At 39.6% G+C, this 25,598-nt stretch overlaps 1 protein-coding gene across 18 annotated transcripts in view; it reads right to left on the bottom strand.

Annotated features, from left to right (window-relative positions):
• Positions 1–25,598, bottom strand: part of PHLDB2 (pleckstrin homology like domain family B member 2) — a 234,988-nt gene that overhangs the window by 126,520 nt on the left and 82,870 nt on the right. For 5 of the 18 annotated variants that reach the window (XM_053565833.1, XM_053565832.1, XM_053565843.1 and 2 more), the window contains one exon: positions 15,552–15,654. The exons of 12 other annotated variants lie outside the window; for them this stretch is intronic. The gene's annotated coding sequence lies outside the window, so the exon portion shown is untranslated. Of the gene's footprint in view, positions 1–419; positions 644–15,551; positions 15,655–25,598 lie in introns of all 18 variants that reach the window. One more of the 18 variants, XM_053565835.1, reaches the window with a different exon arrangement.

Genomic DNA, 25,598 nt, shown 5'->3' with positions numbered 1-25,598 from the left:
AAAAATTCCTAAGTGTCAGAAAGGAACAAGAGTAAAATTAATGATGTTTTCCCCAGGAACTGGAGATAGAATTGTGTGGAAGTGGATTGGCCTTACAGTATTTACTTTGATTAATTGGAATAATTATACCCATTGATCTTTTTTAAATAAAAATATAAGAACATATTAAATCTGTAAATTTTATAACATTACAAGTAATCAGTGCCATTAACAGGAGTAAAGTCTGAAAAAGATTGTTGGCTTCAGGAAGATTAGATATAGATTAATGTGTATTTGGTATAAAGCAGTGCTGGGCCAAAGCCTTAGAATGCCATTAGGGCTGTGGCCACTCTGGGCAGCAGCCCAGGGTGTGCCTGAGCAGCCTTTCTAGCTTATGGCCCTCGTAGACAAGAGAAGTGGCCAAGCACGGTGGCACATACCTGTCATCCTAGCTCTCTGGGAGGCCAAGGCAGGTGGATTGCTTGAGCTCAGATATTCAAGACCACCCTGAACAAGAGCGAGACCCCCATCTCTATTAAACATAGAAAAAAACTAGCTGGGCAGGGTGGCACACGACTGTAGTCCCAGTTACGCAGAAGGCTGAGGCAAGAGGATTGCTTGAGTCCAGGAGTTTGAAGTTGCTGTGAGCTATGACACCACAGCACTACAGAAAGAGAGAGAGGGAGAGAGATGGTCAATATAGAGAGAGCTTGGAGCTAAGCTGGCAAGACCAAAGGCAAGACTTTTGAGCCAATGCCATGGTAAACAGCATCACAGACCTACGTGCTAGGATTCTCTCTGATACAGCCTTGTTCACCGTAAAAGCTAGCTTATGCCTTCTATCTGATTCACCTATAATTAATCCTTTCAACCTAGTATATGAGTTGGTAAGTAGTACAACATCCTACTTGTGAAACTAATCTTCACTAATTCATCCCCACCTTGAACTTATTTATATTTTTAACCTGGGATATGTCTATGTCTGCATCCATACTGATATTTATATCTGTATACCTGTATCACCTATGCATGTGTCTAGACACATGGATATTGGTAGATATACATAGATATCCCTGTCTGCCTGTTCTTATATGAAACAATCAGCATTTATTCAAATTTGGCCTTGAACAATACTGTGTATTAGGACATATTGAATATAAGGTAAGCGTATAATAAAAATGGATCCTACATAGGGCATCATAGTGGTATGTTATAAAGCCACCGTTTTATTACAGATTACTGATTGCTTCACCAGTGAGTTTACATTGATGGCTCTAAGAACATTTTCGCACAAGGGCCCCTTCTAGCTTATTGACCCTCCAAATGTGCCACTGGACAACCCCTTTTCTCTTTGTGGATTCAAAATGTCTTGAACAAAACACTCCATTTTTTTTTTTTTGAGACAGAGTCTTACTTTGTTGCCCTCGGTAGAGTGCCCATGGCGTTGCAGCTCATAGCAACCTCAAACTCTTGGGCTTAAGCAATTCTCTTGGCTCAGCCTCCCAAGTAGCTGGGACTACGGGCACCTACCAGAATACCAGCTATTTTTTTATTGTAGTTGCCACTGTTGTTTGGCAGGCCTGGGCTGGATTCGAATCTGCCTGCTCCGGTGTATGTGGCTAGTGCTCCAGCCGCTGAGCTACAGTTGCTGAGCCAACACTGGAGTGTTTTATTAAAAAAATAATATCTCAAAGGCCCAATGATGATTTTTTTTAATACATAAAAGTCTCTTTGTAACTCCTTTTAAATATGCAATATACATTGAATTTGGTAAGTATAAATAATAAATTAAAAAAGGCATATACTAAGTGATTTGCAGAAGTCTGCAATATTTGTGATTATGCTATCTATAATTTCCTTTTATTTAGATTCTGATTTGTATAGTGACTTTTTGAAAAATTTTCATGCTTTTTTTTTTTTTTGAAGTCTACAAAATAAGACATATTAGTATAATCAGTTGCCTAAGATCTTATCCCCCCTTCGTGCTGACAACACTATGCCCACCCTCCGGGATGTGGTGCCTCTTTTGGCCATTTTCTTTATTCATAACATTTAGATACAAAATATTTATGTATACTCATGAAGCTGTATAGATTCTTTATTACTCCTATCAATCTGTATTTACCTCATAATTTTATAAAAAAAGTAGCCTTTAAGATAAAGAATTTTAGATTGTTTTAACTTTGTTGTCTTTTTTCAAACAAAATCTCAGCCTCATTTTTCCTGCTTGTCATCCAATATACGCTGCCGAGCTATTGCAAAGAGAAAATGGAAACGCTTTTAGAAATTACTTCATGCTCATGCTTCTAATCTACTAGAGGCCTGGAAGTGGGAGGAAGGTGAAAAGCTGTTTTTCTGGCAATCAGGAACAAGGCAGAGAATGTGGAAGCCTGCTCCAAATCGTAGTAGGTTTATAGACATCATTAAGTATAGCTGGTGGGGGGATTGGGGAGGGACACAAAGTAACATATTTCTTAATAATGGTTTGGTTAAAAAGTTGAAGTTGGAAGTAGAATCTACATCTGAATATTTTAGAAATTAGAATCACATCTAATTCTTGCTTTTTAAAAATAGTTCTTTGAGTTTGGTGATGAGATATAAGGTGATAATGAGATTAAAAAAAAAAGAGCATGAGTTTAGGATCTACTGAATCTACTGGAATAATATGAGTAGCCTTCCAGAATCTAGTTACGTTTCATAAAAAGATAGAATTCTTGGAAGTACCGTATGTCAGCATTTCTTTAAAAAAAACAAAGAATAATGGAAGATTCAGGATTTCAAGATAGGAGAATTTAGAAAGCCTGATTGCCCTCATTTAGGGAGGAGAAACAAGCTATCCACTAGCTGAGTTGTTTTTCAGTTATACTGATGGATTTGAATAATAGGCCCAAACCCTGTCACCCAGTTCTCTTCTTACCAGTTGCAGGCCTATGGGGGATGAGGCAATCAGGGAGAGAAGTGGGAAGATAAATGGCCCTCCAGTGATTTTCACGACCTTTTATCATTGCTCTCTTGGCTCTAATTAATGCTGATAATAACAGAAGGGAAGTGTCTAAAACTCTGGGTGAACAGTCACTTAACTACTCAGAAAAACATCTGGAGATTTAAAAAAAAACAACATTGTAAATATTTGTCTCTGTTCCTTTTATTCTCGTAAGTGACCATGTTCTTTTTCCTCTAACTGATGCTGACTGCCACTGCATTGTAAATGCTGGAGGACCACTGTGAAGTCTTCGTATTTACAGTCTACAGTGCATGGCTCTTGGCATTCAATAAATATTTGCTAGATTTCATAAAGTAAATTGAGTTAAACAGAAGGCATAGTCTTTAGAAGCCAAAATAATTTTAAGGTCTTGATAAGTAGCTTATCTAAGTACATCATTCAACCCATGTTCATAGATTAACTGAGCAGGGGGAATTAGAGAGGGCAGGTAAAAACAAGTTTCCATTAGTAGATATATAATTTGGGAACATCTTTGTGATCCAGCTTCCCTGTCACCTGTGGGAGATATCACCAGCACCTGAATCAATTCGTGCATGTGAGGAAACTGGGGATGGGGAAGGGCAACTTCCTTTGGCTCTAGGTTTATGAGAGAGTTGGACTGCAGTTGTGGGGCACTTCTTGGCCTTTGTCCCCTGGGTGCTTCACTGTGTCCCAGAGGAGAAAGGGCAACTCTCCCGTCAGCTCACACTTGTGAAATAAACTGGCTCCGTGCAGTTGGGAGCCAGCTGAGTTCAGGAGCCACAGCTGCTCACCTCCTCTGTGCTCTGGTTTACAGAGGCAGCCCCTTCTGGGGAGCGTTTCTGTGGCTGGTGGGTAAGTCTACCCATACCGAAATGCAGCTTTAGAAGTCCTCTTTTGTCCTGAGCCTAAGCTATGCCCTCCTTTGTCGGCTTTATAGTTATGAAGATGACATTTCTGTCTCCTTCTGCCAGACTTGCCCGTCTATCTTGTCATTGTTTTCAAACTTGATTGGGAAACAAATGCTATTTTTTGGCCCCCTCAAGTCCTATAAAGGGCACTCTAGTCCATCAACTCTACACATGTATTATACCTTGCATCTGGTTATCTGATAGCTATTCACTCATTTATTCATTCAGAAATATTTGTTGTGCCAAGCACTATGGTAAGTCCTGGGGCTCTGCTCATGGCGTAGTGTGTTTACGATGCAGTTGAACAAGTGGGTAAGCTCGTAGCTTCCCAGGAAGAAAGTCTGAGGTAAGTTTCTCAGTTTTGTGCCTTTTCTTACCTGAGTCATAACTGAGTAGAATTTGGTGTCCAGAAGGTGGTCAGATGTGACAAGAGCTGAAGTGGCAGAGGTAGGCAGGGGCTCAGTTCTGAAAGTCTGTCCTGCACTAAAGGCCTTAGACTTTGTTTGGAAGGTACAGACGACTAACTTTTGAAAAGATTAGAGGAATGACATGGTCAGGCTTCTGTCTGAACTAAGTCATCTTGATAGTTTACAGCAGTGATTTGAGCAGAACAAGCCTAGAGAGACAGATTTTCAGATTGCTCTAGGTGAAAGATTCTAAGAATGGTGATTTAGTAGCACTTCTTATTTTTGTTTTTCTTTTTTTTTTGTCTTCAAAATCTCAACATTACATAGGAAGAGCAGTAAAAGAGAAATCACCACCTCTGGTCATGATGATGGTGATGACAATGACAAAGATGATGATTAAAAAATAAATAAATAAATCATGATGCAACGTTGACATTTATTGACATCTTGCTAGCACCTGACGCTAGACCAAAACGGTTTTGTGCACTAGCTCATTCCACACTCACTAAAAATGCGTGAGGCAGATGGCATTAACCTTTTTCATTTTGTGTATGAAAAGACTAAGGCATATAGGGTTAAAAAATGTGCCCAAGGTGTACGGCTATTAAGCAGCAGATCTGGGACTCAAAGTCAAGCCTACCTGACTTCCACTTCTAATAATTCTGTGCTTTATAAACATTCGTGGCACTTTCCAAGGCACCTAGTTACACAAAATCTCACTAGAGCTTTAACAGAATCCTAGTATCAACTTTAAATTCACTTCAAATAGAGTTACCTATTCTCATTTAGTAGAATCATATGCTCAAAAATAGTGATGCCTTTCATTGCAGCAGCCAAATATCTTCACTTGCCCCCAAACAGATGAAGAGAATGAATTTTCATGTTAACTTTAAATAAATAAGTAAATATCCTTCCAAATACAATTTAAGTATAATAGGAGAAGTCATTTCTTATTTATCTTTTGCTATGGATTATTCATTCATTATTCAAGAACTGCTAAGCTCTGTTGTGTTATGCTCTATTCCTTTTAAGAGTGTGGAGGGTAATAAAAACTTGTTGAAGTTTGCTTTGTAATGCAGAGCCTAGATCAGTGCCACATGGAAATTCCTCCATGCCTGCTTTCTGAACATATAACGCAGAGAGAGGACAAAAGACACACATTGTACAAGTGTGAGCACCAAATTGAAATCATTGTACTGTCTTAAATTTGCTGCTTTTAGTTTTTGGAAATGTTCATATTAGTTTTTTAAATCTATATTAATAAGATAAAGTCAATCATATCATTTTAAATTCACTCAGCATATGTAAGATAGATGTCTATTTATTTAGAATTGCAAGTGCTTTAACATTAGGTTTAGTATTACTCATTCCAAATTTCCCAGTTTTGAATAAAAAGTCAAAAGTACTATAATAAAAAAGTTGTCTTTCTCAATGAATGGACTTGGGCTTCTTACAGGTAAGGGGATTAATTATGAATGGTGACTTCAAACTAATACTATTCAGCCACTAAAAAAAGATGGAGACTTTACATCCTTTGTATTAACCTGGATGGAGATGGAACACATTATTCTTAGTAAAGCATCACAAGAATGGAGAATCAAGAATCCTATGTACTCAATTCTGATATGAGGACAATTAAGGTCCTAGTACATGGTGGGGGGTGGGTGAAGGGGAGAGCTGAGAAAGAGAAGGGGGGAGCCGGTAGGGGGTCGAGGGGTGTGGACCACCTTTTAGGGGAGGGACACAATTATAAGAGGGCCCTTATCTAACAAAAGCAATTAATGTAAACTGCTTCTGTGTACCCTCAATGAACCCCCAACAATAAAAAAATTAAAAAATAAAAATAAATTATGGATATGCAGTCTTGTTCTTTGTAGGCTGCTCCTAGAGGTAGAGGGAGGTAGGACCTTCTCTCAGAGGGCTGTGGATCTGCTGGTCAACCTCTCCCTGTGCCCCCACTCTACCACTTCATGACCACACCTCCCAAGGCAGAATCGACAAAGGAATGTGGGGTGGAAGAGTTCCTGCATTGCTACCTTGTCCATGGAGCAAAATTATGGCATTACTGTGGGACTTTAAGGATGTCCTTTTGGTCTAACTGTTATCATGCTTTCCTCTATACAGAATTCTATCGATTTGATAGAAAATGTAGGGTCCAATTCTTGGTTTAGTTGCCAGAATTCCTCATTGTTTAGGAAAAAGAGGAAAAAAGTGGCATTCATGTTTAGGTTTACCCCTATGCCTCAGAAAACTATGCTTTCCAGATGTAAAGAGTGAGTGAAATTCCCAGTGGCCAGGTTTATCCTTCTGAATAATTAGATAATTCCAGTAGATACCATATTGAAAGAGTTTTACTAAATTTATATATTTTTGAGGCCTTGTTTAAAAGACTATTAATTGAAACAAGTGTTTAATCTTATAGTGTATTGCTATTAATAATAATTAATGTATTAAGTAGAAATGATAAAAATGAATGAACTTAAAGATAATTCTAATTGTATTCCAGAAAACTTTTTCTTAAATTAAAATTCTTAAAACAACCACAGAGCAGCTAATTAATTTTATTTTAATCTTCCTTTTCTTTTCTAGCTCTTTTATATACTAAGGATTTAAGTGAGCTAAAAATTGATAGCATTCAAGTGCAAACCCTTCGTAATAATGAAGCACTCGTGGGGTTATTTAGAAGAAGTGTTATTTGTGTATTCTTTCCAAGGAGACTCTTAACTCTACTCCAAGTATGGTCCATGTGATTTTTCTCACTACATCTGCCTTTATTAAGAGTTTAAAAAGATAAGAATAGTTTCTTCTTTTCTGTTTTTGATTGTTTGTTTGTTTGTTTTAGAGACAGGATTTCATTCTGTTGTGCATGGTGGAGTGTAGTGGTGTGATCATAGCTCACTGCAACCTCTAATTCCATAGGCTCAAGTGATCCTTCCTCCTAAGCCGCCTGAGTAGCTAAGGCTACAGGCTGATGCTACCACATCCAGATACTTTTTTTTTTAATTTTTTGTACAGGTAGGATCTCACTATTTTGCCCAGACTGGTCTCAAACTCTTGGGCTCAAGGGATCCTCCCACCCCTGCTTCTGAAAGTGCTAGGATTACAGAGAAGAGCCATTGTGCCCAGCTGAGAATCTTTCAAAACTAACATTTTACTAAAGATCTTTCAAATCTTTCAAAACTAACATCTCTCTAACTGTTGGAGACTTTACATCTGTTGGTGATGTGAGAATATTCTTCTATCGCTGATGTAGAAATGTACTGACAAAGTTAAGAAGCCGGATCCAGCTTGTCAGAGAAAATCTCAGCCTTTTGTGTGCTTGGTCAGCTGCCCAACAGTGATTGGTCTTGTGGCAATTACCTAGCGTGTCTCTCAGCTCGTTTCTGCTCCAGGCTGCCAGAGGGAAGTGGACAGACCAGCAAGTGGGTTGGAAGACCAGAGGATACTTGTATGGCTAAGAATTTCTCCACTTCTCAAGGCAAGGAGAGAGGATGGTTATAAGTTATCTGCAGATAGGGAAGTGACAGAACAACAGTCCTGTGACTGACAGCCCTACTCACAAGTGTTCTTTGTATCAGAACTTTTTGCTCACTGTGGAAGGATCATCTTGACCACATGTGATGATCCTTCAGTGTACATGAAACTTGGAACTATAAAGACAATGAAATGGTTAGTACCTAGCTGCTGGTACCCAAAATAGAAATGGTTAGCAACTAGATTGTGGCACCCGAAATAGAATGTTTGAGTCGTCAGCAAAGCAAGAGACTCAAAATACAGAATTGTTTTTGGTTTGTTTTGTTTTTGGAGAGAGAGAATTCTTTTCTTTTCTTTTTTTTTTCCTTTACCATACTAAGAGATAGGCCTGGTGGATTTGATTATAGAGTTTTAGAAAAAGGGTGTCTTAATCGGATAAGAAAAAGAAAGCCAGGAAAGCTTGATCTTTTGGGTCTTGCTGGATTACAGGAAGAAGAGGGAGACAAATGTATAGAAAACAGCCATCGGCCATATGCCCTGACCGCCAGAGGCTACGAGATTAAGGCAGGGCTGGACCGAGCAGAACTCAGAGGGTTCGCCCTGCTCCTTATTTGGGATACTGAAAGGAGGTCCCCTCAGAGGACCTTGGAGGTTCCCACTCCATCCTACGATGGTATATTAGTTTCCTGGGACTGCCAAAACAAAGCAGTGCAAACTGGGTGGCTTTCAATTCTAGAGGCTGAAAGTCTAAAATCAAGATGTTGGCAGGGCCATCTTCCTTCTGAAACTTGTAAGTGAGAAGCCTTCTCTGCCTTTTCATAGCTTTTTTTTTTTTGATGGTTTGCTGGCAATCCTTGGTGTTCCTTGGCTTGCTGCTGAATCAGTTCAATCTCTGCCTCTGTCCTCACATGGCATTCTCCCCTGGTGTGCTGGGTCTGCGTCTTTTCTCCTCTTTTTATAAGGATATCAGTCATATTGGATTAAAGACCCACTCCACTCTTGCATGAGCTCATCTTAATTACAATCCAGCTTGTCAGAGAAACGGCCCTATTTCCAAATAAGGTCATAGTCTGAGGAACTGGGGATTAGAACTCCGACATATTTGGGGGAGGACGCAAGTCAACCTATAGCAGGTGATCACAAGAAAGGCGGAACAGTGGGGATGAGACAGAGACAGGCGTGGAATTTAGCACTTTTTCCAAGTGGCACAGACAGATTCAGAAGTTGCCACTTGCCCCAGGATAAGGGGTAAAATTTGGTTAAAATTGATAGGGACAGGCCAGGCACAATGGCTCATCCCTATAATTCTAGTGCCCTGAGAGGCTGAGACAGGTGGATTGCTTGAGCTCAAGAGTTCGAGACCAGCTTGAGCAAGATCTCAACTGAAGAGGCTGAGGCAAGAGAATAGCTCAAGCCTAAGAGTTTGAGTTTGCTGTTAGCTATGACACCACAGCACTCTATCCAGGGCAACAGAGTCAGACTCTGTCTCAAAAAAAATAAAAATGACAATTGGTAGGGGCAGAGGTTTTGGATGTGGAGGTTCCAGAACCAAACACCTGACTGGTGAACCATGTGGGAAGAACAGTGAGATCTCAGGTGGGCTCCACCATTCCACTGAGTACTGAGGTGGGATTGCATTATTAGGTAAACTCCTGGGCCCAGATGTGCTGAGAAAAAATAGACTATCAATTATGAGTTCCAACAGCTGCAATCTTCCTGTAGCAGCAAATGCCAACAGAATTATCAGACCAGAAGCCATCCAGATCAGCCACCCAGAAAGCATTCTATAAACTAGACCTTACCAGGGCGCCTTTCTTCTGCTACCTTGAGGTACATGTTTACACTGAGACCACCTTTCTGTTTCCTTTCCCACTGCCCCCCTCAGATACCATCTTGGAGAATAACAGGAGAAGACAATGGGTTGCTGAAGGATTGAGCATTTGTGTGAATAGTCCAAGATGAGAATACGTTACCTAAAGAAATGAATAAGACTCCGGGATTGAACTGAGTCTCCATCCACTCCACACCTTCTCACATATATTTGTGTGTGTATGCCCGCACGTGTGCACAGTCCCCTACGTGCACACACACACACACACTGCTATGCAGAGGCAAGGGGTCTGGTGAGGATCAAGCCAGTCACAGAGCAAAGAAGAAGATGCATTTTTTCTTTACATTCCTCGATGACATATGAACTCAGCATACATTGTTTTGTTATGCAATGACCAGGTTATTTGAAGGATCTAAAGATATTATTGCATCCTGATTGTGATTTTACATTTATCTCCAGTTTAAGGTTGCTATGAATTTGTCTATGCACAGATGTGAATAATAGATCTTAACTAGGTTTATGAAAGTCTGGCCAGCAGTTCAGTCGGTGTGGAAACCTAAGGGCTGGAGAGAGGAACTTCATGCAGACTCTACTCCACAGCATGACAGGCTATTCTAAGGGAACTCTTGAGATTGGTGACTAGGAGAATTATTTGCCTTGAGTTTTCATCACCTACAGATATGTGATTCCCTGACCCTCTTGCCTCAGCCTCAGCCACAATTCAATCCTAAATACCTTTTTGGCACGCACTGTGATAAGATGCAACTTCACCTGAAACTTCTGAGTTGAGCTAATTGAAATGAGATATTATACAGAATTCTCTAGAAATGATAGAATAAACATTTTCTCAGGCATACTAGCCTGGGGTACAAATGGGGTGCAAATAAAGAATGCATAATCCGAATCCCAGCTCTCATCAGGGAAACTATAGGAATTGCAGCTTCTTTAAATCAAGAACCTTGGCTCAAAGTTGAAGGGATAAGCAGGATATTCCAGCTCCACCTGCCTGCTGATCCCTGAGGCCTCCTGGCTGGTGGCCTAACTCTAGCCATCACTCTGGTTGAGCACCACAGCATCACCTGTGACCCCACGTCCACTACTAGCCCTGCTGCTGCTCCTCTGTCTGGCACAGACGTCAGCTCTGAGGTTTCTCCCAGAGAAGTCGCTTAGTGTCATGGAGGCCTTTCCTTATATTATCACTGCATAAATCCATTACTTAACTGGATATGTTATAATTATGTGTATGTTTGCTTTCTCTAGGCCTAAATAGAGAGTTCCTTAAAAGCAGGGACTGTGTCTTTCACATCCTAATTTATGGTGCTCTATCTCATATGCAGGATGTGATCAATAAATGAAGGAAAGAAAAGTTCGATGACTTTTGATGTTGGTCCAAAGGAAGGAATGTGGACCATGGAAGGAAGATAGGAATAAGGAAAGAGCTCAGATCACCAGCTTAATCCCTCGGAAGTCAGCCTTCCTCTTCTGCAAGTTGCCAAAATTTCCCAGAGCTCCTAGGAAAGATTCTCTGCTCCGACTTTTGTCTTTCACATTGGATTTTCACTGCAATAGGATAAATTCTCATCTTAGAGGATGAAGTGAGAAAATTCCAAAAATTTTAGGTGGTCTGATGACTATTAAGAAGATTATCGATTCTGGGAGTTGCGGCTGGTTTATATGTTCAGTGAAAGTTCCTAAGTTTCCTCGACACTCCTGGAATGGAGAGAATTCTAAGAAGTATCTCTTCGATGCCTGCCTTTCACTTTTTACAAGGAAAACAGCTGTTTGAATCTTGGCAGAACAAGTTTCTTTCTCTCTCTGTGTGTGTGTGTGTGTGTGTGTAGGGAGAGAGAGAGATTTTTTTTCTAGTAAAAAATTTTCTAATAAAAAATTGCAACAGAAATGGAGAATATGTAAGAAACTAATACCTAAATTTACTACCAAAAGTTCTTGGCCTGCTTCTATTTATGGGGCTTGACATATCACCCAAATTTGCCAAATGTAGGATATCCTGACAGCTGAAATTCAAATGTTTCCTGTGGAAATACGGTCATGCCTGGTGAAGCTGCTGCCCCATGGAGGTTATATATCTTTTCAAAACTAAATATTTGTGCCTGCCAGCCACCTGGAACAGAGATAAAACCTGAAGTATCTGACCATTAGAAAGGCTGCTGGGCCTCCTCTAGGTTACTGATATTTTCCTAGGTAGAATAATAAGAAGAACTTGTTTAAATACAAATTTTAAAAATATAATAGTACTTGGCAAAAATTGCCTTCTTTTCTGTAGCATTACCTACTATTGTACTAAAGAAGAAATTAGTGTAATGATTAATTTTGTATGTTAACTTAGCTACACCATAGTACCCAGAAAATAGGTCAGACACTAGCTGGATGTGGCGGTGAAGGTATTTTTTTAAAGATGAGATTAACTAAATGAACTGACTTTGAATGAAGCAGATTACCTCCATAACATGGGTGGGCCTCAGACAATCATTTGGAAGCCTTAGGAGAAAAAAGACTGACCTCCTCATACAAAGAGAAAATGGTGGCAGCAGGACTGTCCTTGGACTCAAGCTGCAACATCAGTTATTCCTTGGAACTCCGTACTGTTGACCTTCCCTGAAGGTTTTGAATTTGCTGGCCTATATAATCATGTGAGCCAATTCCTTAAAATAAATCTTTACCTCTCCGTCTCTGGCTCTCTCAGTTCTGTCTGTCATCCAGTTGGTTCTGTTTCTCTGGAGAACCCTGACTAATGCATTGCATATTCTCCCCAGAGTGGCCTTGGAACCATGGAAGAGCAGATCTCTTGGGCTCCATACAGCAGTGTCTTGAGTCTTAGAGAAACCATGAGATTGGTCTGGTCAGAAAAGGCATGTAAAATTCATCCACATGGAGGGGCATATCCTCCTTTGTATCTTATCTTGGGAGAATTGCTGAAAGCAGACCAGACTCTTCTCAGACTTACATCGAATGCTCAGAATCATTGGGGACCTTTACATGGGATCCATGTAAGACTTAAAAGGAGTCTCCACGGAAGAACTTCAGAGACTTCTAGAACTAAACTCTGGTTCTGAAATTGGATTCTCTCAACTATGCAGCACATTTTGGCTGTTGACATCTGAAGGTAGAACTTTGCTTGGCTCTGGAATTTGTTTAGTGGGTGGCGCCTGTGGCTCAAAGGGGTAGGACACTGGAATTTGTTTAGTAATACTGCTATTTTAATTCTGAGGTGTGTTAATATCCTGACAACCTCCGTGGATTGCCTAAGCTCACAGTTTCGAGACCAGCCTGAGCAAGTGCAAGACCCTGTCTCTTAAAAAAAAAAAAGAAAAAATAGCAGTATGGCTGGCATCTGTAGTCCCAGTTTCTTAGGAAGCTGAGACAAGAGAATCACTGAGACGAGAGCATCACCCCAAAAGTTTGAGGTTGCTATGAGTTCTGACACCAGGGCACTATACTGAGGGTGACAAAGTGATACTCTGTCTCAATAAATAAATAAATGAAAAGAAAAATACAAGAAAAATTATAGTAACACTATTATACTTGAGCTGAGGGTTCCCTGTCTTGAGTCCCACACTTTAGATAACCTCATTCAGATCATGCCCCTCTGATCCTGCCTTCCTGAAGTTACCTTCCTCTTCCCTCCCCCTCTTCACCACAAACTGGGGACTCCAAGTCTTGGAATTTCATGCTCAACTTTTCTGTTTAGAACCTGTGAAGATTTGTACTCCCAAAGGTAAATGCACCCAGATCTGTTTGTCAGTGATGAAATTGAACTTATAGATGTGAACCAGTGTGAAATGGATCTGGGATGGAAAAGAGGAGAGTAGGACTTTAGACCGAGCCAGGGCTGGTCTGCATCACTATGTTTTATATCGGAATGTCAATGGGTCTGAGAATTTTAAATATGAATTTTTTTTTTTTTTTTTTTTTTTGTAGAGACAGAGTCTCACATACCACCCTCAGGTAGAGTGCCGTGGCATCACACAGCTCACAGCAACCTCTAACTCTTGGGTTTACGCGATTCTCTTGCCTCAGCCTCCCGAGCAGCTGGGACTACAGGCGCCCGCCACAACGCCCGGCTATTTTTTTGTTGCAATTTGGCCGGGGCTGGGTTTGAACCCGCCACCCTCGGCATATGGGGCCGGCGCCCTACTCACTGAGCCACAGGTGCCGCCTTTAAATATGAATTTTATTTCCCAGGTGGTTATAAAGGTATTTTTATCAAGATTGGAAGACAAACATATTTCTTTAACCATTTTAAACTTTATTTTTAACTAAATATTTAGACATAGAATATGTAGTCATTCATTTGTACTTTAGACCATCTGTGTCAATCATTACAACAGTGATGGAATTTGTTACTTGAATAAAGGTTAAGAGTAGCTAACCACTAAGTCCCTTGCCAATGCTGTGATTCTATATGTGGTAGCCAGAGGCGGAAGAATTTGGTCAGATTCTTTCTAGAGAGCTCAAGAAAAACAAAGAGGAAACAACCTCAAGCCACTAGGGCAAGGATGGTTTGACCTTAGTCCAAGTTTCCTTTTGGTTATGCTTTCTACTTGGACACAGTTTTTCTTCAAAGCTTCATTATCATTAATGCCTTAATGGTAAGATATTTCATACCATGCCAGATGCAGTTGCTAAATGAGGATTGGCCAAACTTGCTTGATTTTTAAGTCAATAGTTTATTTGATGAACATGAATGTATCCAAAGAATTAAACTCTTAGACCCCATTGGTATTTTGCTATTTGGGGGGTAAACAGATAAAATCAGAATAAGTCATCCTACGAGACTGAGGTATCCTCTGAAGATAAACAAACAACGTTGGGATTGAGAAAATACTGGGTTTGTTTTTTGAGAGGAAGTATAGTATATTCATAGAGAATGTACTAATGATATTTCTAGGACACCAACATTTTTTGGGGACACATTTTAACCAGCTTCTCTAAATTCTTCATTGCATAAATTCTCCCCAAAAGCAAAAGTTTAAAAAAAGCCTAGAAATTGAAATGAAGATCTCCTATATCCAATGTCCCGTAGGTGAAACAATCAGTCAAGTAGGATGTCTCTGGCTCTACCGTACATTGAAAATGCTGATGGGTCTTCCCTTTCAGATAATTAGACATGACAAAGACTAAGTAGCATTGACTTCAGATAGTTTATCTACCATGGCTTTTCATGAATTCTGCTATAAAAAAAAAAACTGATTAGAAGTCTGCATCTCAGAATTTAGGGAGATTTATCATTGTGAACTAGGATGGTCTATTGACCTAATTTTGTCTCCCCCTTCCCAATTCATATGTTGAGGTTCTAATCCCTACTTGGAAATGGGGCCTTTGGGAGATAATCATGTTTAGATGATGCCATGAGGGTGAGTCCTCACAATGAAGAGAGACACCAGGGAGTTTGCACTCTCTTTGTCTCTCTGTCTGTGAAAACATAACGAGAAGGCTGTCATCTACAAGCAAAAAAAAGAGAGCCCTCACTAGATCCTGACCAGGCTGACACTCTGGTCTTAAACTTTTAGCCTTCAGAACGGTGAGAAAATAAATTTCTGCTGTGTAAGTCACCCAGTCTGTGACATTTTGTTATGATAACCTAAATTGACTGACAGATAGACATGAAAATTTTAAGGTTCATTGGAAGTGAAAAGCAATGGTAACTCTGTAATCAACCAATCTTGAGGAAAGGAGGCATCTAGTTAGTGACTAAGATTCAAGGTGTATAGTGATTATTATGGCATGGCATGGAGCTGGTAGCAGCTGAGGATTACGCCAATCTGGACTGTTGTCAACCTTGTAGATAATAACATAAGAGAGCTACATCTTTGGGGCCCTCATATTGGGTTTCACTCTTATGCTAGCAGCGTTACAACTAGCAAAGGCATTACTACAAAGAGCTATTGCACTTCATAAAGACCCATCTTCAACAGTTATGGTATATGACATTGAGGCACTATATTTTTAAAACATAAAATGTTTACCTTGGAAGGTGGATGCAGGACTAGCTCTTTTGACTCATTTGAGATAAAGTCAATCTCTAGAGTTCTTGGACAATAGGTTCAGTAAGAGACTCAAGAGTTGATCCTGGTGGAAGAAACAAGATTCAGCACTAAAAGTCCGTTTTGTGAAAGAAGGTCAAGTAAGGAACAAAAGAAAAACAAAATTATGTGACTGTATTTTGTGAAAATATTTATACTGAGTTTAGAAAGTAGGTTGTACCATTTATTCAATAGGTAGCCTCTAAGGGGATCTCATTTTTCTTATTTCAAACAAAGGTCATCATATCTCTATTTCCAAGGCTACAACATTTCTCTGATTCTTCACTATCTAGAAACATACACACAGTTAATATTTTATTCTTTTCAAGGAAGACTGGCTTCTCAAAACCTATTCCTATGAGTCAGCTTATATTTAACAGAAACTACCACCTTGTATCAAAGTATTTTTCACAAGAGAACAATCTCAGGGATGAATGTTAAGGTAGAAAAATGCAAAAAAAATAAATAGAATTAAGGCACCATACCTTATCAAAGAAGAAATAAAGGCCTAACAGTATGCAGATTTTCCTCTGTGTTATACTTATTAACTTAAATAATGTATTACCAGCCTTTTTTTTTTTCTTACAAGAGACATATTACTGTTACAATGAACAAAATTCACCATCCTTTCTACTCATTTTCAATCAGTGCCCATAGCTCAGCCAGCTGAGTTGCGTTATTATTGGTGTATTTATAAAATCCAAGAGCGGCTGTGGTCCCCAGAGGTCCAGACATTCTGAGCTTGTTCTCATGTGCTGGACTATTGCACCTGGGAAACATGATCCTAAATACAATTGGCTATGAGATACGAGTTTGGAAAGGTACAACAGAAATGCTAGAAAATATGGGAAGAGAATTTTGGTGAAGAGACTGAAATTGTTCAGCTTTAATTCAAAGAGTAAAGAATAAAAAGGTGGAAGTGTGAAGGGTTTAAATGTGGAATCCTTAGAAAGTGACCTTTCTAATGATTCCTTTCCATTACTAAGGGATGCTGAAGAGCAATGGGGATGCTAATTCCTACTGCTCTCCCTTGTACCTGTAAGGCAGCTGGTGTGGAATCTCATTTGCCTATCCAGGAAATGTTAAATGACTTGCTCCTCTAATGCATAAAACAATGTAAGATAAATTGCTGTGGTTTGGGCATTCATTCCCGGCTGCATCGATGGCGACAGCAGTGGCTGGGGCGGCTTTCCGGCCAGCGGTGGCAGTTAAGAGGCACCAGCAGTAGTGCGGGGACCCAGTCCAATCTGAGCTGCGTTACCTACCTCACTCTTCCTTTCCCACTACCTCGATGGCTCCCTCCCTGTGTAGCTCGCTGTGCTACTCCGGCCACAGGCGCATGTGATGTGGTGCTCCTGCTGCTGTCCCCGCCACAGCTGACTGATGAACTGGGGGTGCCGCCCACACACGGGACTGAACGGCTGCTGGCTACCATGCCTCTGAGGGACCCATGATCTGCACCCTCCCACCTCCAGAAGAGCTGCGTAGGGACCTGTGATTGGCACCCTCCTGGACTTCCGGAATTGCTGCACTGGGACTGTGATCGGCACCCTCTCAGACCCCAATAAGAGCTGCGCCAGGACCCTCCCGGACCTCCGAAGAGCTGCGAGCCTCTTCACACTCTGACCAGGAACTCCAGGAGCCATGCAGCCCCGCAACCTCCCTCCTGTACCCTCCCTGCCTCCACAAGGCCCACTCGTCTAGCCAGGGAATCTGGTAGCCTCGTGCCCTCCAGAGCCCTCCCTGCCTCTGCCCAAAGCCATTCTCCTGGCCAGAGACTGCTGGAGCCTTGGGCCCTCTGTGCCCAAAGTCACTGGGTGCCAGGCACTCCCAGAACCATGTGGACAACCCCACAAACTGTTTTTGGATCCTGGTGTGTCACACTCTGGAGCTGCTCCCACAACCAGAACTCCCTGGCTGGGGCAGCCCAGAAGAGCTACACAGGGCAACTCCCTACAAAGATCCAGCAAGAATAGAGTGATCCCCCGGGTCTAATCTTGGAGAGACACCACCCCAACACTGGGGATGGCCAGAGGCAACAGTGAAAAACAATCATGAGACAAAATCAAAGGAAATACTCTGGAAATATGAATAATCAGAGTAGATCAACTCCCCCAAGGATCAATGGGGCAGACACAGCACAAGCACCCATGCACAAGATGGAATGTGAGAAATTGAATTCAGAATCTCGATAGCAAATAACATCGAATTAGAATTCCAAGCAGTAACCCAAAAGATATCTCAAGAATTCAACGAATTCAAAGACCAAATGACCAAAGATTTTGACACATTGAGACAAGAAGTTGCAGCCCTCAAAGATCTGAGAAACACAGTAGAATTCCTCAGTAACAGAATGGAGCAAGTAGAAGAAAGGATTTCTGACATTGAAGACAAAGCTTTAGAATGCTCCCAAACTCTCAAAGAGGAAGAGAAATGGAGGGCAAAAACAGAGCACTCTCTCAGAGTGATAATTTGAAGAAAACCAATATTCATCTTACAGGGATCCCCAAAAGCGACCAAGTGGCTTCACAAGGCACAGAGTCTCTTCTCCATGAGATTATGAAGGAGAACTTTCCAGACATGCCAAGAGATTCTGAAATTCAGATAGCAGACAGTTTCAGAACTCCAGCACGACTCAACCCAAATAAGACATCCCCTAGACACATCATAATCAATTTCACTAAAGTTAATATGAAGGAGAAAATACTGAAAGCTGCCAGACGAAAGAAAACCATCACCTACAAGAGCAAGAATATTAGAATAACTGCAGATCTCTCTGCTGAAACCTTTCAAGCTAGAAGAGGATGGTCATTGACTTTTAATCTCCTAAAACAAAATAATTTTCAACCCAGGATCCAGTACCCAGCTAAAGTGAGTTTCATTTATGATGGAGAAATTAAATACTTTAATGACATTCACATGTTGAAGAAATTTGCCACAACTAAACAAGCTCTCCAGGATATTCTCAGACCTATCCTCCATAAAGACCAGCATAATCCTCCACCAGAAAAGTAAACCCACCCAGAAAATTTTGAACAAATTCCAACTTCCACAGTTGCAAAAGGATTAAAAATGTCCACTGGACCCTCGAAAGGCTTATCAATGTTCTCAATTAATGTGAATGGTTTAAATTGTCCTTGAAAGAGGCATAGGTTGGCTGACTGGATACAAAAACTCAAGCCAGATATCTGTTGCATACAAGAATTGCATCTTACATTAAAAGATAAATATAGACTCAAGGTGAAGGGATGGTCATCTATACTCCAGGCAAATGGAAAGCAGAAAAAAGCAGGTGCTGTAATCCTATTCACAGATGCAATAGGTTTTAAACCAACCAAAATAAGGAAGGATAAGGATGGACACTTCATATTTGTTAAAGGTTATACTCAATAAGATGAGATTTCAATTATTAATATTTATGTACCCAACCAGAACGCACCTCATTTTATAAAAGAAACTCTAACAGACATGAGCAACTTGATTTTCTCCAGTCTCATAGTAGTTGGAGATTTTAACACCCCTTTAGCAGTCCTGGATAGATCCTCCAAAAAGAAGCTAAGCAGGGGGTGGCGCCTGTGGCTCAACGGAGTAGGGCACCAGCCCCATAAGCTGGAGGTGGCAGGTTCAAACCCATCCCCAGCCAAAAACTGCAAAAAAAAAAAAAAAAAAAAAAAAGAAGCTAAGCAAAGAAATCTTAGATTTAAACTTAACCATTCAACATTTGGACTTAACAGACATCTACAGAACATTTCATCCCAACAAAACTGAATACACATTCTTCTCATCAGCCCATGGAACATACTTGAAAATCGACCACATCCTAGGCCACAAATCTAACCTTAGCAAATTTAAAAAAAAATAGAGACTATCCCTTGCATCTTCTGAGAGCATCAGGGAATGAAAGTTGAACTCAATAACAGCAAGAATCTGCATACCCATACAAGAACATGGAAGCCAAATAACCTTAGGCTGAAGGATAGATGGGTGGTAGATGAGATTAAGAAGGAAATCACCAAATTTTTGGAACAAAATAACAATCAAGACACGAATTATCAGAACCTCTGGGATACTGCAAAGGCAGTCCTAAGAGGGAAATTTATAGCACTGCAAGCCTTTCTCAAGAAAATGGAAGGAGAGGAAGTTAATAACTTAATGGGACATCTCAAGCAACTGGAGAAGGAAGAACACTCCAACCCCAGCCCAGCAGAATAAAAGAAATAACCAAAATCAGAGCAGAATTAAATGAAATTGAAAACAAAAGAATTATACAACAGATCAATAAATCCAAAAGTTGGTTTTTTGAAAAGGGCAATAAAATAGATAAACCTTTGGCCAACCTAACCAGGAAAAAAAGAGTAAAATCTCTAATTTCATCAATCAGAAATGGTAATGATGAAATAACAACAGACCCCTCAGAAATTCAAAAAATCCTTAATGAATACTACAAGAAACTCTACTCTCACAAATATGAAAATCTGAAAGAAATCAACCAATACCTGGAAGCACGCCCCCTACCAAGACTTAGCCCGAACGAAGTGGAAATGTTGAACAGGCCTATATCAAGTTCTGAAATAGCATCAACTATACAAAATCTCCCTAAAAAGAAAAGCACAGGACCAGATGGCTTTATGTTAGAATTCTACCAAACATTTAAAGAAGAACTAGTACCTATACTACTAAACCTCTTCCAAAATATAGAGAAAGAAGGAATATTACCCAGCACATTCTACAAAGCAAACATCACCTTGATCCCCAAACCAGGGAAAGACCCAACAAGAAAAGAAAATTATAGACCAATATCACTAATGAATATAGATGCTAAAATACTCAATAAGATCCTAACAAACAGAATCCAACAACACATCAAAAAAATTATACACCATGACCAAGTTGGATTTATCCTAGGGTCTCAGGGCTGGTTCAATATACATAAATCTATAAATGTAATTCAACACATAAACAAACTTAAAAATAAAGACCATATGATTCTCTCAATTGATGCAGAAAAAGCTTTTGATAATATCCAGCATCCCTTCATGATCAGAACACTTAAGAAAATTGGTATAGAAGGGACATTTCTTAAAGTAATAGAGGCCATCTACTGCAAACCCACAGCCAATATCGTATTGAATGGAGTTAAATTGAAATCATTTCCACTTAGATCAGGAACCAGGCAAGGTTGCCCATTGTCTCCATTGCTCTTTAATATTGTAATGGAAGTTTTAGCCATTGCAATTAGGGAAGAAAAGGCGATCAAGGGTATCCACATAGGGTCAGAAGAGATCAAACTGTCGCTCTTCGCAGATGATATGATTGTATATCTGGAAAACACTAGGGATTCTACTACAAAACTTTTAGAAGTGATCAAGGAATATAGCAATGTCTCAGGCTACAAAATCAACACCCATAAATCTGTAGCCTTTATATATACCAGCAATAACCAAGCTGAACAAATAGTCAAGGACTCTATTCCTTTCACAGTAGTGCCAAAGAAGATGAAATATTTGGGAGTATACCTAACAAAGGACGGGATAGATCTCTACAAAGAGAACTATGAAACTCTAAGGAAAGAAATAGCTGAAGATGTTAACAGATGGAAAAACATACCACGCTCATGGCTGGGAAGAATCAACATTGTTAAAATGTCCATACTGCCCAATGCAATATATAATTTTAATGCAATTCCTATTAAAGCTCCATTGTCATACTTTAAAGATCTTGAAAAAATAATACTTCGTTTTATATGGAATCAGAAAAAACCTCGAATAGCCAAAACATTACTGAGCAATAAAAACAAAGCAGGAGGAATCACGCTACCAGACTTGAGAGTGTACTATAAATCCATAGTGATCAAAACAGCATGGTACTGGCACAAAAGCAGAGAAGTAGATGTCTGGAACTGGCTGGTGATCTGTAAAAGGCTGAAACTGGACCCACACCTTTCACCATTAACTAAGATAGACTCTCACTGGATAAAAGATTTAAACTTAAGACATGAAACTATAAAAATACTTGAAGAAAGTGCAGGGAAAACTCTTGAAGGAATCGACCTGGGTGAATATTTTATGAGGAGGACTCCCCAGGCAATTGAAGCAGTATCAAAAATACACTACTGGGACCTGATCAAACTAAAAAGCTTCTGCACAGCCAAGTACATAGTGAGTAAAGCAAGCAGATAGCTCTCAGAATTGGAGAAAATATTTGCAGGTTATACCTCTGATAAAGGTTTAATAATCAGAATCCACAGAGAACTCAAACGTATTAGCAAGAAAAGAACAAGTGATCCCATCTCAGGGTGGGCAAGGGACTTGAAGAGAAACTTCTCTAACGAAGACAGATGCACGATCTACAGACACATGAAAAAAATCTCATCATCCTTAATCATCAGAGAAATGCAAATCAAAACTACTTTGAGATATCACCTAACCCCAGTAAGAGTAGCCCAGATCACAAAATCCCAAAACCAGAGATGTTGGCATGGATGCAGAGGAAAGGGCACACTTCTACACAGCTGGTGGGAATGCACACTAATATGTTCCTTTTGGACAGATGTTTGGAGAATACTTAGATATCTAAAAATAGACTTGCCATTCGATCCTGTAATTCCTTTACTAGGTATATACCCAGAAGACCAAAAGTCACAATATAACGAAGACATCTGTACCAGAATGTTTATTGGTGCCCAATTCATAATTGCTAAGTCATGGAAGAAGCCCAAGTGCCCATGTACCCACGAATGGACTAGCAAAATGTGGTACATGTATACCATGGAATATTATGCACCCTTAAAGAATATCGGAGACTTTACCTCTTTCATGCTTACATGGATGGAGCTGGAACGTATTCTTCTTAGCAAAGTATCTCAAGAATGGAAGAAAAAGTATCCAATGTACTCAGCCCTACTATGAAGCTAATTTATAGTTTTCATATGAAGGCTGTAACACAACTATAGCACAAGAATATGGGGAAAGGGCCAAGGGAGAGGAAGGGAGGGGGGAAGTCAGTGTGGAGGGAGGGTAATGGGTGGGGCTACAGCTATGGTGCATCTTAGTATGGGTACAGACGAAACCTACTAAATGTAGAATACAAATGTCTATATACAATAACTAAGAAAATGCCATGAAGGCTGTGTTGAACAGTTTGATGAGAATATTTCAGATTGTATATGAAACCGGCACATTGTACCCCTTGATTACACAAATGTACACAGCTATGATTTAACAATTAAAAAAAAAAGTAAATGGACTCTTAAGTGGAGTTTAGGGGCTCTTATTGATTAATAGAGAGAATGTACAATTTATGATCTTATTCATTGAATTTTTTTTCTTCTTGTCCATGGCTTTCTTTTGAACAGTTGAAATTACAGTAAAAATAACCTTTAATTTAAAAAAAAGAAAAGATGCTGTGGTTTGGATATGGTTTGTTTATCCCAGCCAAAGCTCGTATAGAAATTTGGTCCCCAGTGTGGTAATATTGTGGAGTGGGGCCTGCTGGGAAGTGTTTGGGTTAGTGGTAGATCCCTCTTGAATGAGTTGGTGCTATTTTTGGTAGGGAGTTTTTGCTCTTGTGAGACTGGATTAGTTCTCCCAGGAATGGATTATGCATAGTGTCTGCAAGAGGGTTTTTATGCACCTTGGATATCCCTTGGACTTCCCCTCTTCACCGTGTTCCCTCTTCTGCTTTCCAGCCTGAGGACTTCATGAAATGCAAATACCCAATCTCAAATTTTCAGCCACTAGAATCATGAACCAAATAAACCTCTTTTCTTTACGATTTACTCAGTTTCAGATAGTCTGTTAAAAGTAACCCTAATGAACTAAATGAACTCAGACATCAATGTGCGAAACTCACCGTCATGGGGTACAATAAGAAAATCTGTTTTCTAATCTTACTCTTAGAATTCCTCTCACCTACTCGTGATTTTTTTAATCCACTAAACAGATTTCCCAAATCTTTATTCATTCATTTGCACCATTCATGATTTTTGCCATCTATTACCTGAACTATCATTTTTAATAATCAATTCACTTTTTCATTTTTAAATGAATAAAAGGAGATTTTATATCACAACTACAAAACAAATAGAAGAAAACAATAGAAGTAAACACATAGAAAGTCATGCCATTCATCCCATTTTAGTTGAATCTTGTTGCTTGAGGAAGAGTTGAAACCTACTCTCCATCAAAAAAGGGTGACAGGAAGAATGTCAGGGATGTGCTAAAAGACACAGAAAAACACTGGTAGCACAGCTCTAAGACTTACTCTGATGCAATCAGAAAGATAGAGATTTGAAAAAGTTCTCACTTTGTGACTCGTTGTTATTTAATGCCATGTGGTGTACCACTTAAAAGCCTATCTCCCACTGTCAACAGGAAGTATTTTACCCTTCAGCAATCATTGATGTGAGCTTAGTACCTATTATCTTGTAGAATCGATCATTTAATATGTGAACTCATCAGGAATTACTGTGGTTAGACTTAGCTAGGTACCAATTTTTGCTCTAGATCCTTCAAATGAAAAACAAGTTTAAAGTTGATCTAGTGGGGTGTGTTTCAGGCCCTGGGGAAGGAGGCACATACCATCTAGTAGGGCTTGAAAGGTGTTGAAAACAGAATCGCGTAAGCCCAAGAGCAGAATCCTGTTCTGAAAGGCCCAAGAAACTTTCTCAGCTCACAGAAATGCTGCCCTCTGGATTAAGGCCTAAGTATCCCCTTTGGAGCTTGTTAAAATGTGAATTCCTAACTCCACTCTCACAGAGTCTGATATGGAAGGTCTGGAGTTAGGCACCTGGTAATGCTAATGTCAGAGGCAGAAGAATGACAGCTTGAGAGGCCCAGAAGAAAGGAAAAGTAGGTTCCGATTTGTAAATTGATAGCAGGAGGAGGTCAGATGATAGAGGCTGAGCTGGTGCTCTGAGGTTAGGTCAAAAAGAAAAACTGACAGGTGGATTCCTAAGACATACTTTGGCCCTGGCTTTTAAGTGAGCTTCAAAAGCTTTCTCCTACTAGAGTGAGAAACGAGAAAGGGAAGTTTCTCCAGGGACTTAAATGCCAACACATAATAATGTATAAGGTTCTAGAACTCAGAAAATGTTCAGAATAAAGCAGTAAGTTATATTTCACATAGATCTGAAGGAAAACACATTTTATATTGATATTTGGACTACAAGAATTAATGGGTAGTAAAAGGATTATCACCTGATGCAAAGTATTTGATTTTCTTAATTTTTATTGTAAATTTATTTTAATAATGACAGCATTTGTGTTTGAGCTTAATATATGAGCTTAGTACCTATTATGAGCTTCAATATATGAGCTTCATATATTTGAGCCTCAGATTCTTCCTGAAGGGTAAATGCTATAATCCTTATTTTACAGGTAAATAAACTGAGATTTAGAGAGGTTAAATTACACAGCTGCCTTTCTTTATAATTATATTATAAAATGTTTTCTTAGTGATTAGAGTTCATATTTCAGTAGCTATTTAAGTAAATAGTTCTATTTTTAATATAAAAAGAATAATTGGGCAGGGAAGGCCAGCTAAACATCCTCTCATCTCAGTTATATGAGCTACATGCCTTTAAAATTACGAGGATGTGGCTCAATAATTCCACCCATGGGGTAGATGTGTATTAAAAGTTGACCTTCCATTCGATCCCTCAACCCCATTACTGGGTATCTACGAAGAAGAACAAAAATCATTTACTACAAGGACATTTGCATCAAAATATTTATTTCAGCTCAATTCATAATTGCCAAGTTGTGGAAGCAACTCAAATGCCCATCAACCCACGAATGGATACATGTATACCATGGAATACTATTCAGCCATAAAAAAGACAGAGACCTTACAGCTTTTATGTTTACCTGGATGAAATTGGAACACATTCTTCTTAGTAAACTATCTCAAGAATGGAAAAATAAATATCCAATGTATTCCATACTAATATGAAACCAATATATAAATAATTACATGCCCACATGAACAATA

The sequence above is a fragment of the Nycticebus coucang genome, chromosome 16 (genome assembly GCF_027406575.1).
Source record: "Nycticebus coucang isolate mNycCou1 chromosome 16, mNycCou1.pri, whole genome shotgun sequence".
Lineage (NCBI taxonomy): Eukaryota > Metazoa > Chordata > Mammalia > Primates > Lorisidae > Nycticebus > Nycticebus coucang.
The sequence above is the reverse complement of the archived record's forward strand: the minus strand, read 5'-3'. Positions and strand labels throughout refer to the sequence as shown.